Genomic DNA, 12,105 nt, shown 5'->3' with positions numbered 1-12,105 from the left:
CATAGTGAGGTCTCTCCGAAGCCTTCTCTTCTCCAAGCTAAACAAGCCCAGTTCCCTCAACCTTTCCCCATAGGGGAGCTGCTCCAGTGCTCTGATCATTGTAGTTATTGCATTCTTTGCAATCTCTTGCAGCCTGGGACTGCTTTCTGGCTGTGGTTAGATACCTCTTACTACTATATTCTTGTGACATCCTCCCTACCATACAATACATATGACAACTGCCTTTTAGTGTATATATAGAGCGGGGTTGTTTATTTTAGTACCAATTGTCACACCTGTTCTAAAGATACTAATACTACACATTCCGCTTGCCAAATATATAGTAACAACTGCAGTGTTCTTTAAAACTGAGACGGAAAGTGGCTGCAGTGTACTTGCTTTCAGTGATGTGTCCGGGCCAGGCTTATTTGGGGCTGCAGTGGTTGAATCTTGTTGGCGAGAAGGGAAAGAATATTAAAAGCTAATGGCCAACCTTGGAATAGCAGATGTCTGGTACTGTTGGGCTTTCCTAGTGGTGAAGAAAGGTAATTTGGGTACAGGAACGGGAGCTGGTCTGTATTGCATTTAACTTACAAGAAAAACCAAATAAAAAGGAGATTTTTGATGTATTTCTGCACTTCTTAAAATAATTGTGGCAAATGGAAGAAGGTTTAAAGTGTGTAAGAATGGAAAGCTTTCATTCCATCTCTGAGACGCATGCCAAGCGATTAAAACTAAGGTAAAAAGGAATTTGTGGGAGAAATGAAGAGCGTAGTCTCCTCTGGAATGTGAGTGGTATGGAAATTTGAGTTGTACCGTCATAAGTAACAACAGGTGATTCGTGGCCTAATAGGAAAAGCAGGCGTACGTGGATTTTCACCATTTACATGGCTGGAAATAGCTGAAATCCGAGAAGAAGAAACAGCTGCTGCACAGCAGAAGTATCCAAAATAGCAATGCACCATTTTCATAAGGATCTTGAAGCGCTGACGGTTTGATTTTGGAGACTCACAGACAGGATGCGGTAGCGAAATTGTATTGGAAAACAATACAATACCTTCAGTGAGTTCTAGCAAACCAGGGCGACCAGCAAATGTCAGCTCTTCATCAGAGCAGTTTTTATTTAAATATAGTGGTATTTTGCAACACTCTGCTTTTAAACCTCACTGTTAATAATGTTCATAAGGATATTAATGATGTCTGAAAGCGTTATGAAAGATAAATGCATCTATGTCCTGCAGGTTTTCCACGCAGAAAACCATGGCCCACAGTGACTGGTCCAGGAGCAGAAGTGGTTAAGAAGGCAACGTGGTGCCTGGTACGTGAATTTGGTTTGGCTTTGCTTTAGTAGAATTCACACTGCAGAAAGGATGCTTGAATTCTGCCCGTCTTTTATGGCCATAAGGGCAGTTTGTCTTCCACTTAGATTTGATTCTGAAGTGTGAAAGGCCAACGTTTGCCAGCAGCTCGGTATTTGCCTCCACACGGATACTGTATAGTGCACAGTTTATTTTATGTATCTTTAACTTACGTATCTTTAGGATACAGTATGTGAAAGGAGTCATAAGCAAATGACAACGCCCTTCACTCGGTGGGCATGGGATCTTTGTAGTGCTGCTTTAGTACAGGTGAATCAACTCCTGCGCTTTCTGTAATGCCACTGACTGCAAGTGTTATTGCTGGAGTAAATCATGACACCTTCATCTTGCAAAGGTCAGCGTTTGCATTTTGTACAGCCAAGGAAAACAAGTGTACTATATGAATTCCTGCTAGTGCAGCTTCACTGTGCCAAGGAGCTTTGGATCAGACATAAGGAAGGAGTTTTTCATGGAGAGGGTGGCCAAGCACCGCAGTGGGCTGCATGGCAAAGTAGTGGAGTCCCCATCCCTGGAGGTATTGAAGAGATTAAAGGGATGTGATTAAGTGATGAGACTTGGTAGGTCAGGTGGGTGGTTGGGCCTGGTGATCCTGAAGGTCTTTGTCAACTGAGGTAATTCTGTGGTTCTGTTCTATGAATCTGGTATGTTTTTCTTCATTTTCTTGAGCATCATTAGAGCCCATCAGCAAATTATTGCAGCATTACACTTCTCTGAATCTTTTCTCTCCAATGAGAAGAGAGTTTGTGGGGAACCACAGAGGGCGCAACTGTTTTGTATGAGGAAAACTACAGGGGAAGCGAAATTACCTGGATGATGGAGAGCTTTGAATAGCAAATGCTGTTGGGCAATTCTGTGGCATTCAGGTTAGAGCTTAAAGAACAAGTATAGGTCTGCTCGCTATTTACTGGCCTATGCTCGGCTGTTCTAAAAGGAAAGTGCTTTTAGCTTTTGCATTATGTAGGCTCATTGACGACTTCTGCTGTCCTGCGTGATGTGCCTAAATGTTCTCAAAATCTTCAGAGCTTTGGCTGATTAAATGAAAGCTTTTTTCTCCCACCTCTAGAGAGCGCCCTCGAGCTGCTTTTGTGGAGCAGGCTCAAACTTACAGCTCTTACTGAGCGATTAAGGTTTGAACTTAAACATTTGACCTTCTAATTATTGCATTCCGTAGCCTTACACTACCAAGAAAATACTTAATATTGCGTGTGATTACAATGCTTTCCTTCCCCTTGCTCTTCTGGGATTAACATTCTGCTGCACACGTTCATTCACTGGTGAGCTGGAGGAGAAGGCACGGACACATCAGAACAGCTGAACAGAATTCCAGTGGACTCAGTTGCTACCTAGAAATTCATATTGTGTGTGAAGTGAAAAATATAGGATTCTAGAACTGGATTTAGCTACACTGCCTATTCTTTCAGTTGGTTTCAGGCTTGCCTGTTCTTTCCACTCTCACCTGGAGGAAATCACAGTTGCTGTGGACAGGACTACAGAGGTAACTTATTCCCTATAAATCTGTTTGACTGTTCCCTGCCCTGTGTCAGTGATGGGGCCAGTATGAGGAGGCAGAGCTGCCAACAGATCCAGCTGGGTTTTCCACTGCGTGAGTTACCTGCATGGTAACCAGTGGTAGCAGAAGGGAGACGGAAACAAGCCTGGATGTTGGAAGTGTTTGTTGAGATCATGGTTTCAATGCAAAGCCAGCCCAGGAGCAGCCGTGCCTCTGTTGCTCTCATCCAGGGGAAGCAGGGTAAGAGGAGGCTCTGATCAGAAAAGGGTTTTCAACTTAACTTTGCCTTAAACATGATGGAGAAAACAACTGCAAAAACAAATACTGATTTAGAGTACATGGAGCAGCCTCACTCCATAAGAACCTGTTCTCCACCCAGAGCAGCCAAGGACAATGGCCAGTTCCTTATCAGTCTCCCTCAGCTCTGTCATGTCACCTTTCATCGTGTCATTGGCTGCTCTTTCCTGACTCTCATCTTTTGTCCTTCTGCTATTTTGACTTTCCTATCTTACTGCCATTCTTTAATACTCCTTCACTCTACCAGAGGCTGCAGTTCTGAATGCTTTCATGTTGCTTAGCAATATTCCTCCTCCCTTCTCAGCAGCTTGGTTTTCTTGGTTTCCCATGTTTGCAGCTTGTCCTGAATTCTGATGTCTCTTAGTCTTTATCCCCATAGCTAAATAACAGTCTAACTTGCCGAGTTCACCCAAGGTATTACTAAGACTACTTGGGCTGTACTGGTTTGGAATTGCTTATATTTCACAAGATCCTCGCTGGCTGTGTAGTTGTTAGGCTTGCAGCCTGCTTGTTGCTGCTTGTCTTCCCCAGACCAAACGCATGCCATGGGGCTGGCTGTGCTGCTCTAAAGGGCCATCAGACAAAATGCACTCAGGTTACACATTATTCGCTCAATCGAGTCATTACGCTCTGCTGATGAAGAGCCTTGAAAAAAATTCTATGTGGATTTCTCAGTCACAAATAGTGCAGAAAATGTGTGAAATGTGCAGTTTTGACCAGCCACTAAACCCAAGCTGTTCCCAGAATCCCACTTGCCCACTGCAGAATCATGTCCAGAAATATTAGTGTCAGTGTGAATGCTTTTACATCTCATTTCAAAGGTAAGGTTAACCCCTAGTAAGTAAATGCCAGAAAAACAGGCTATGATTGTGTGAGAAATAATGCTCTGCTAAGACCATCTGTGAGGTAGCAAAGGAATGCTGGCAGCTCCCTGTGGCACAGGAAAGCAGAAGATTCTGCCACACTTGTTCACTGGGAAATCAGTATGAAAAGTCTGCAATGCAGAATTGCTTGCCAGTGGTATATGAAGTGTACATAACTACCAGGGGTGACCCCAGTGCCGCGTTGTTTACACATTTCGAGTTGTTTGAAGGACGGAGTAGTTTCCCTATGGAAAAAAACAATCAAGACGTCTTCAAATAGGAGATCTAAGGTTTGTGTCTTTAGCAAAGAAATCATTTAAAGTAAGTTAATTTCTTATAGAAAGCAATTACAAACATAGAGGGTAGAGAAGGGCAGGGGAGAGAGTGTGTGCTTAGATCTCTATCAGAACAGAATGTGGAAACAAGCACCCCGAGCTGTGGCTTACATGCTTTAGATGAGCCTAGCAGAAATGTAGCGCATGTAATAAGAGAGAAGTGATAAGCCTGGGCTGCAGTTCAGCACAACAGACTGACTTTGGCAAGATGAAATAGGAACATTAAAATGCTTCTTGAACATCAAATGGGTGCGATGTAAATTCTTCACCTAAAAACGTGTAAGAAGTTGTGTTTGTAAGCTCCTTACAAGTGCTGGAAGGCACAGTAACATCTCCCCGGAGCCTTCCCTTCTCCAGGCTTAACAAGCATTCCTTGGGCTATAGGTTGACCTCTGGAGGTGTGAAGAACTCCAAACCTGCTTGTGTAAATTGGTATTTCTTTTTGTATTTTCTTCAGAGAAATGAAAGAAGAACCTGCCCCTTCAAAATGATGCATCTGCAACTGCAGCATTACAGCCATCTTCAAATGCCGCCCAGCTTGCCTGCTGGGGCATCTATTCAAGTGCTGAATAGATGGTCATTGCCATCACACCCAACGCTATGATTGCTGCTGTGATGGCCGCTATTAGTGCAAATGGCAGTTTCAGGCCCATTACACGGAGTGCATTCAAGAGGGCCCCTCACCTGTGGAAACTGTATAATTAAACTGCTTGGGAGCTCTTAGGCCAACTGATACCAGAATGAATTATGGTATATGCTGCTTCTTGTTTTTCTAATGAGTAATAATGCAGTTACTGCTAGAAAGTAGCTGTTTCTCATAATTGTCTAATTTTCAAGTGGAAAAATATATTGGGATAATTAAGTAGAGTCTAAAAATAAATTCTAAATTCATTAAAAACGGCTATAAATTCACTGAATACTTCAGCCGGCCTTATTAAAATACATTGCTTCAAAGAGTGGGAAATTGTTCTTTTGTGGTGAGATGAGAAAAGTGGTTTTAATAACAAAAGCACGTTTTGAATCTGAATATGCAAGCGCTTCAAGCCTTACCTTACAGCTTCTGAAGTGCAAAAGATGAATGGGTCAAACGCTGTCCCGTCCCCATTTCAGTTAAAGACAGTCTTGCCACTTATTTCAATCAGGTAAGGTTGGCACTCAAAGTGGCGAGTCTAACCTATAATTTCCCTGCTGCTCTGCTTTGCTGGGAGATAATAATTCACCTCTTTCAGGCCTTTGTATCTCTCATTAGCTCTCATTCAGGAACCCTAAGGAGTTTAACAGTAGAAACTGAACGATCATGCAAAATCCACTTCTGCTTAAGATGCCAATGTGGGGATGTCATCCCTCTTGAACTCCTTCATAGCACAACAAATCTGTGAGACTCAAGAATCTTTCCAAGTGGGTCAGTTACTTTACAGCTTTAATAATGTTCTTTTTTCCCCCCCCTCATGTAAACACAGTAGCGTATTTTGATGTAAGTGAATCTTTGCTTTGATATGTTGTTATTGGTGATAATTTCTGAAGTATCCGGTATTTGTGTGTAACGTGGAGAAGGTGTCTTGATCAGCAGGGACGTCTCCTGGGAAGGAATCAAAGAGCACTGGCAGCAGAGTGAAGGCAGTCAGTCTAACCATGCAAGATGGAACTAGCTCCGGGCAGTGTTATTCTTGGTATAACTTACACGTATACTGGAAGTGCAGGCTCTCCCTATAGAGAAGAAGAGGCGCAGAGCTAATTACAGTTGTGTAACCATCTCCAGTGCCATCTGACTTGCCATAGGGCAGCTGAGAGGACAAGCAGGGAAGAAATGGGGCCTACAGGAGGTCTGTGCCCTCATGGATGGTGGGAGGCCAGCCAGGGATGCATCACATGACACTTGGTGTTTTGCTCACCCACCTGACTTGAATCAAATGATGAGTTACAAACTGCTCTCTACGCTATCAATGGGATCCCCATTAGGGATAGTAGGGCATAGGCAGTTTTAGGTGTCTGAATCTCCTGCTGAATCCCAAGTATTGTTTCCATACTGCTGTGTCCAACCTACTGTGGTCCTTCCATTGAGCTCTCCACAAACTCCTGGTTTGCAGTGTTATGCAGGGAAGCTTTAAGATGAAGCATTCGTTGTTGTTGCTGTTGTTGTTGCTTCTTAACTATTCTTGAAGCTATTAAATGTGCTTGGTTTTGTTTTTTCTCCCTATCCTTACTATGAATCATGCAGGGAAAATGAAACAAAGGTGATGATACCACCTGCTGCGTGTGAACTCAGTCCCACACCGAGCACATGCGTTGTATGGGTGATAAATCTGCATCCAATGACAGCAGATTTGGGCTCATCGCTTTGCCTCAATCATCAGAAACGCACGCAGTAAACAACAGCCAAGCCCAACTACTATCAGCCTGCCATCTCTCGGGGCCGGGTGAGTCACGCTGCTCACTTTGCACAGATGTGGTACGCAGACCCGCGGTGCACGGTGAGGGCTCCCAGGTGCAGGGTCAAACTGCTAATAAATTACCCATGTGCCAAAGCGATTCCCATTGGTGGGCTTGCTGTGGTGATGCCCCGTGGTGTTGATCTGCAGCACAATGTCTTCTGAAAACAACAGCTGAGTAATTCCAGAATTTCAGGGAATGTTCTCGGCACAAATGGGTAGCATTTGTCTATGATATGTCTAATGATATGTCTAAGAATGATATTTTACTGGAATAACTGCTTGGTCTCCCTCTCATCACTGTGCTCAGGGCAACGGGTGATTATAGCTGAGAGATTTTCTGTAGGTACGTGTGGATGGTGGCTCATTTTCTGTGGCCTTTCTTCTTTAGTCCCGTTTCCTTCTTTCCTCCATGCATACCCAGGAATGCACTGATTCCAGCTGCAATTTGGCTTCTCCCGCTCCCTGGCCCACCATGGCACCAAGAGGTGCAGGGCTTTGGCTGGGCTGCTGGGCCACATGCGAGTGTTGCCACATGCTAGCACTGCCTCAAGGCCTCTGCAGCAGTGACCAACACTGCGGTCACATGCAAACTCCTCCACATCCTGACACTGGATCCCCTCTCATAAGCATGTGATACTTGCACACACTAACGTCCACATGCATCTTGCACAGAACTCTGGGTTTTCTTTTCCTGAAGAGTGGGAAAAACAAAAGCATCTCTTTAATAGGGACAGAACTGACTTGCTAACCTCCTCTTGTAGCCATATTGGTGTAATATGAAAGGGACTCCCAATGCTTTTGAAGGAGGACCTTCACTGCCAGAAATCAGCAGAGGATAAATTCTTAAGAGAAGGTGACTTTCAAAGCTTTGTGTAACACTTATTTTCCATTCATTCATGACAAGTTTCACTTGATAGAAGCTGGTGAGTGAGCAGACTTAAAGCCTTACAGGATCATGGTGGATAACAACACCCACAAAATTTCCACAGCTTAACTTCTGCAGCTGGCTCAAAATGGCGCACTGCACTGGAGCTTATCTGCTGGCAATACGTGTAGCCTTGAACAGCCAAATAACACTTCAGCAAGCCATAGTCCTAGTGAAATTACTCCAATGCCATCCACTCTGCTTATAAAATCAAAGCACACAGAAAGAAGATGGTCCCTGGAAAGAAATCTAGATGGGAATGGGATGCAGCTTCCTGGTGATAAGAAGCTCTTGCAAAGCCTCGTCTTTGGTGAGATGCGGTTGCAACAGAGGTATGAAGTCAGAGTAAACAATTCCTAGAGAAAAGTAGTTCTTGAGGCTTTTTAAATGATGTGTTGCTGAAAGTACATCTGAGGGTCAAGAAGTGGCTTAAGAAAATAAATAGCTTTCTGGCTGTTAAAAACTGACATGGAATGAGGTACTCATGAGGGAGAGTGATGCATGGAGAATGTCTAATAAAGAATGTGGAGAATCTGGGGAGTGCAAGATGCCTGTGAGATGCCACACTTCAGAGCACAAGTCTGGGTCAGAGGGCGGGTGAGAAGAGCCTCTCTCAGAGGACTCTCCTTGGTGCCTTCAGACAGAGCTGTACCTGAGATCCGTCCGTATCAATTATTAGTAATGAGGAGCGGTAAAAGCAAATTCTAAATGCGGCCCTAGAGCTCTGGTGTCTCTGGAGCAGGATTAGATGGACAGATGGACCCAGCAGCTCTCTCAGGACGGGGCAGCTGAGGAGCCACTGGTGCCTGGGGGTGACAGCAGCCCCCTCTGACAGCGCTGCTCTGCTACTGCTCCATATGGAGAACCAGCTCTTGTCACTGCACAAAGGTGGAAGAGCTCTGTCAGTAATTCCCCACTATGTTCTCAGAGTTTGTTATACTTATTTTTGTGTTTTTGTCTTTGTTCTTTTATACTCTGTATTCAGTGTGTATATATTTACTCAGGCAGCAATCCAACACTGGAATACTCTGTTCCTCTGGATTGGAGAAATAAGGCACAGAGCCAGAACGCCAAATTTCCAGCCACGTTCCAACTCTTATTTCAGTTAATTCAAACCCAAATATTCAAATGTATCTAAATGTCCCTTTGCACACAAAGTATGACAGAGAACCAGGAAACTAATAATCGAGTTAACTTCCTCAAAGAAATAAGAATGCAATTAATTATTTAATACAATTACCAGGCCCAAACAGGTTGCAAGACACCGCATCACCACTAGGCAGCAGCTGGCTGCTCCAGTGAAGTGCTCCCTCCCAGATCTGACCCACTTCCCCCTTCAATTTGTTTGCCCGCAGGTGCACAGGGCAGTAGCAAATGTAAGCAGTGACCAGTCTGGTCCTTCTCCTAGGTTACCAGCCCCTGAATCTGCACTGTTTACAGACTGTCACTTAGTGGCAACCAGAGCTCAGGGCTCAGTTATGTTCCTTCAGTGCTTTAAGATAGTGCTCTTGCTCTTGGCAGAGGCAGCAGATCTCAACCAAAGAAGACAGTCTCCCTCATAGGGAAAGGCTCAACCACTCAGTGCAATGGGGAAATGCTATTCTTATGCTGCTGAGGTTCTGCATCCCCTCAGAGTCCCAGACAAATTGACAATGGGGAGGCAGAGCCTCCAGCCCTGTGCCACCCTGATAGAAAAGCACACAGCCCTGTTGTCATCAACCCGAGAAGGACTGGAAGAAACAAACAACCTGCTGAGACGGGCACAGATAACGGAGACGGATTTTGAAGCTGATGTAAATCCTGTTGGGTGACGCCGGGTGAGTCACTGCAGTGGGTGGCAACAGTTTCACATAATAGCGGTATCATCTGCCTTCCCCCATTGCGCTGACACACGCCGCAAACACAGGCACTGTGCAGCAACCGGTGACTCACACCCTGTGTATCAAACTGAAATGGCTGAGGCCTCACAATATTTACAGTTGCATTTCACATCTTCGCTTACAAAGCGGTGCGCAGGGAGCACTGCTGGACCGCTGTTTCCTCTCCCAGCTGCTCTCGCGGCACCTGGGGCTGCCTGCACCATACCAAGGAGAGCACGTGGATGGGACTCAGGGTGAGCTGCTGTAGACCGAGCAGTGCTTGGGCATCAAAGAAAAAACAAGCAGTGAGTCGGGCTCTTTCATAACCACATTTTAAAAGAATGGCATTAAATGCAGAATAATCGTGCTCAGGTAAGTTTATTTACAAGTCCCATTTAGAAGCATCTCAACAGAAACACTGGAGCTGGAAGGAAGATTCACGCAGCAGGGGATGTTTAGTTCAGTTGTGCTAAAGCTTAGAAATACTCCAAGTGCTTTTTGAGTGGGGATGATTTCTGCTGTTGTAAATCATTCTGACTATTAAATTGCAAAACAGGATTTAAAAATCCAGCGAGATTACTTCTAACTGAACTCTTACCTAAAACCCTGATAGCACCAGCAGATAACATCTGCCACTTCTCCTCTCCTTTTCTTCCACCCTCTTGGCAGAGCAGAAAATGGTGTGAAGCATAAGGAGAGTAGAGAGGAAAATGTTTAGGGTTTGCAGCAGAGAGAATGCATTCTGCATGTGTGGTGTTAGCAAGTCCCCCTGGTCACACAGCTCTCCTTGTAGCACAGAGCCAACTGAGCGCTTGCCTAGAGCCTTACTGGTTGTACTTAGGCTTCACTGTGTTGTTGCTTTGGGCTGCTGCAGTCTGTAGCAAAATAAATAAATTATCTGTAACCAATTAAAACGCAGCAGTACCTGCTTAATGTTGTACTATCTGCGGATGGAACACATCAGAAGGAAAAAAAAAAAAAAAAAGGAGCTATTTTAATTAAGATTTGTGTGCGAGGGCCATAAAACTTCAGAGTCATTCTGCCAGGGACATCTTCAGTGATAAATTCCCACACAGGATGCTATTCGGTGCCATAAAACATTGAGTTTATAACTGTGTTTTGTGCTTTGCCTCTTTAACTAGGGACAAACTGTTGCCTTGGAACAGAGCGCCAAGAAAGCAGGTTATGCAGTGGAGCTGTACGAGGCTTTGGGTGTTGGGAACAAAGCCGCTGCCACGCAGTCCGAGGTCCCCATGTCACTGCAGCTGGCACCCAGGCTGGCAGCTGGTTTTCGGCAAGCCCATCTGCTCACTGCTCTCTCAGTACCACCCATAAATCACCCTCATGAGCCGTGTGAAGCTACCTTGGCTGTAACTGCAGATTGCACAGGAGCTGTTACACTCAGGTTCCTTGGCTGACAGATGTTGGAACACCCTTAAGTAACACATTTTGCACTGCTGACAAATTTGGTCCTAGAAAATAGTTATGTTTTACTACCTTCATTTATTTTAATAGGTCTGGGGTACGCAAATTGCCCAAAGGAAGATAGTTCACCACCTTCAAAAGGGAGATCTCAGCTTGCCTGTCACAGCATGGCATTGCCTTGCTGCACGGGCTGGAGGTTCTGATGCCTTTCAGAGGCTGGGCTGAAGGGAACGGCTATTGGAAACAACCAGCAGCTCTCTGTTAAAAAGGAATACAGCCAAAACTGCAGGAAATGTTGAAGAGCATATTTTTCCCCAAGGGCAAATATGTCCTCCCACTGGCAAGCTCTCCCTGTACAAAGTCATAGAGTCATTTATGTTGAAAAAGGCCTCCAATATCACTAAGTCCAACAACCACCTAACACTACCAAATCTACCACTAAACCATGTCACTAAAGTACATGTCTGCGTGTCTCTTAAGTGCCTCCAGGGATAGGGATTCCACCACCTCCATGGGCAGCCCATTCCAATGCTTGACCAGTGAAGAATCTCTTCCTGTTATCCAATCTAAACCTTCCATGGCACAACTTGAGGCAGTTTCCTTGCGTCCTTGATATTTTGCATCCTACTTTTCGGAACACGCCATTTCTATCATCACCCTGCTGCACACCTCTGCTCTGCTGAGCTGTTTCCACCCACCTGCCATGCTGGAATGCCAGCGGACTGAGTTCATGCAGCGCAGGGTGATGCCACCTTCCAAAAGCAAAGGTACCATACCTTATTTCCACAGCCAAGGAAACTCTAACACATTTAAATGCTGGGGACTTCCCTTTGGAAAGCTGAGGTGACTGAAATTTTCAGTTCATCATCTCAGGAAATGTAGGTAGTGCTGGGGCACAGTTATTCACAACTAGGAACGGCTCTTCTTCTAGGGGGTTCGATCTAAACTGGAACTAAATTGGCAGGCTCAGATGTGCAAATCTGAAGTCTTTTGTTATCTGGGTTTTGGGATTTTGGAGCCATCTTTAAACATGAAAACATGAAGAGAAGTGGAAGGACAGGATAATTAACCTTTTTCTGATTATGAGCTGTGTGGAGACAT

The sequence above is a fragment of the Excalfactoria chinensis genome, chromosome 2, assembly GCF_039878825.1.
Source record: "Excalfactoria chinensis isolate bCotChi1 chromosome 2, bCotChi1.hap2, whole genome shotgun sequence".
NCBI classification, from domain to species: Eukaryota; Metazoa; Chordata; class Aves; order Galliformes; family Phasianidae; genus Excalfactoria; species Excalfactoria chinensis.
Note: the sequence above shows the minus strand (reverse complement) of the source record.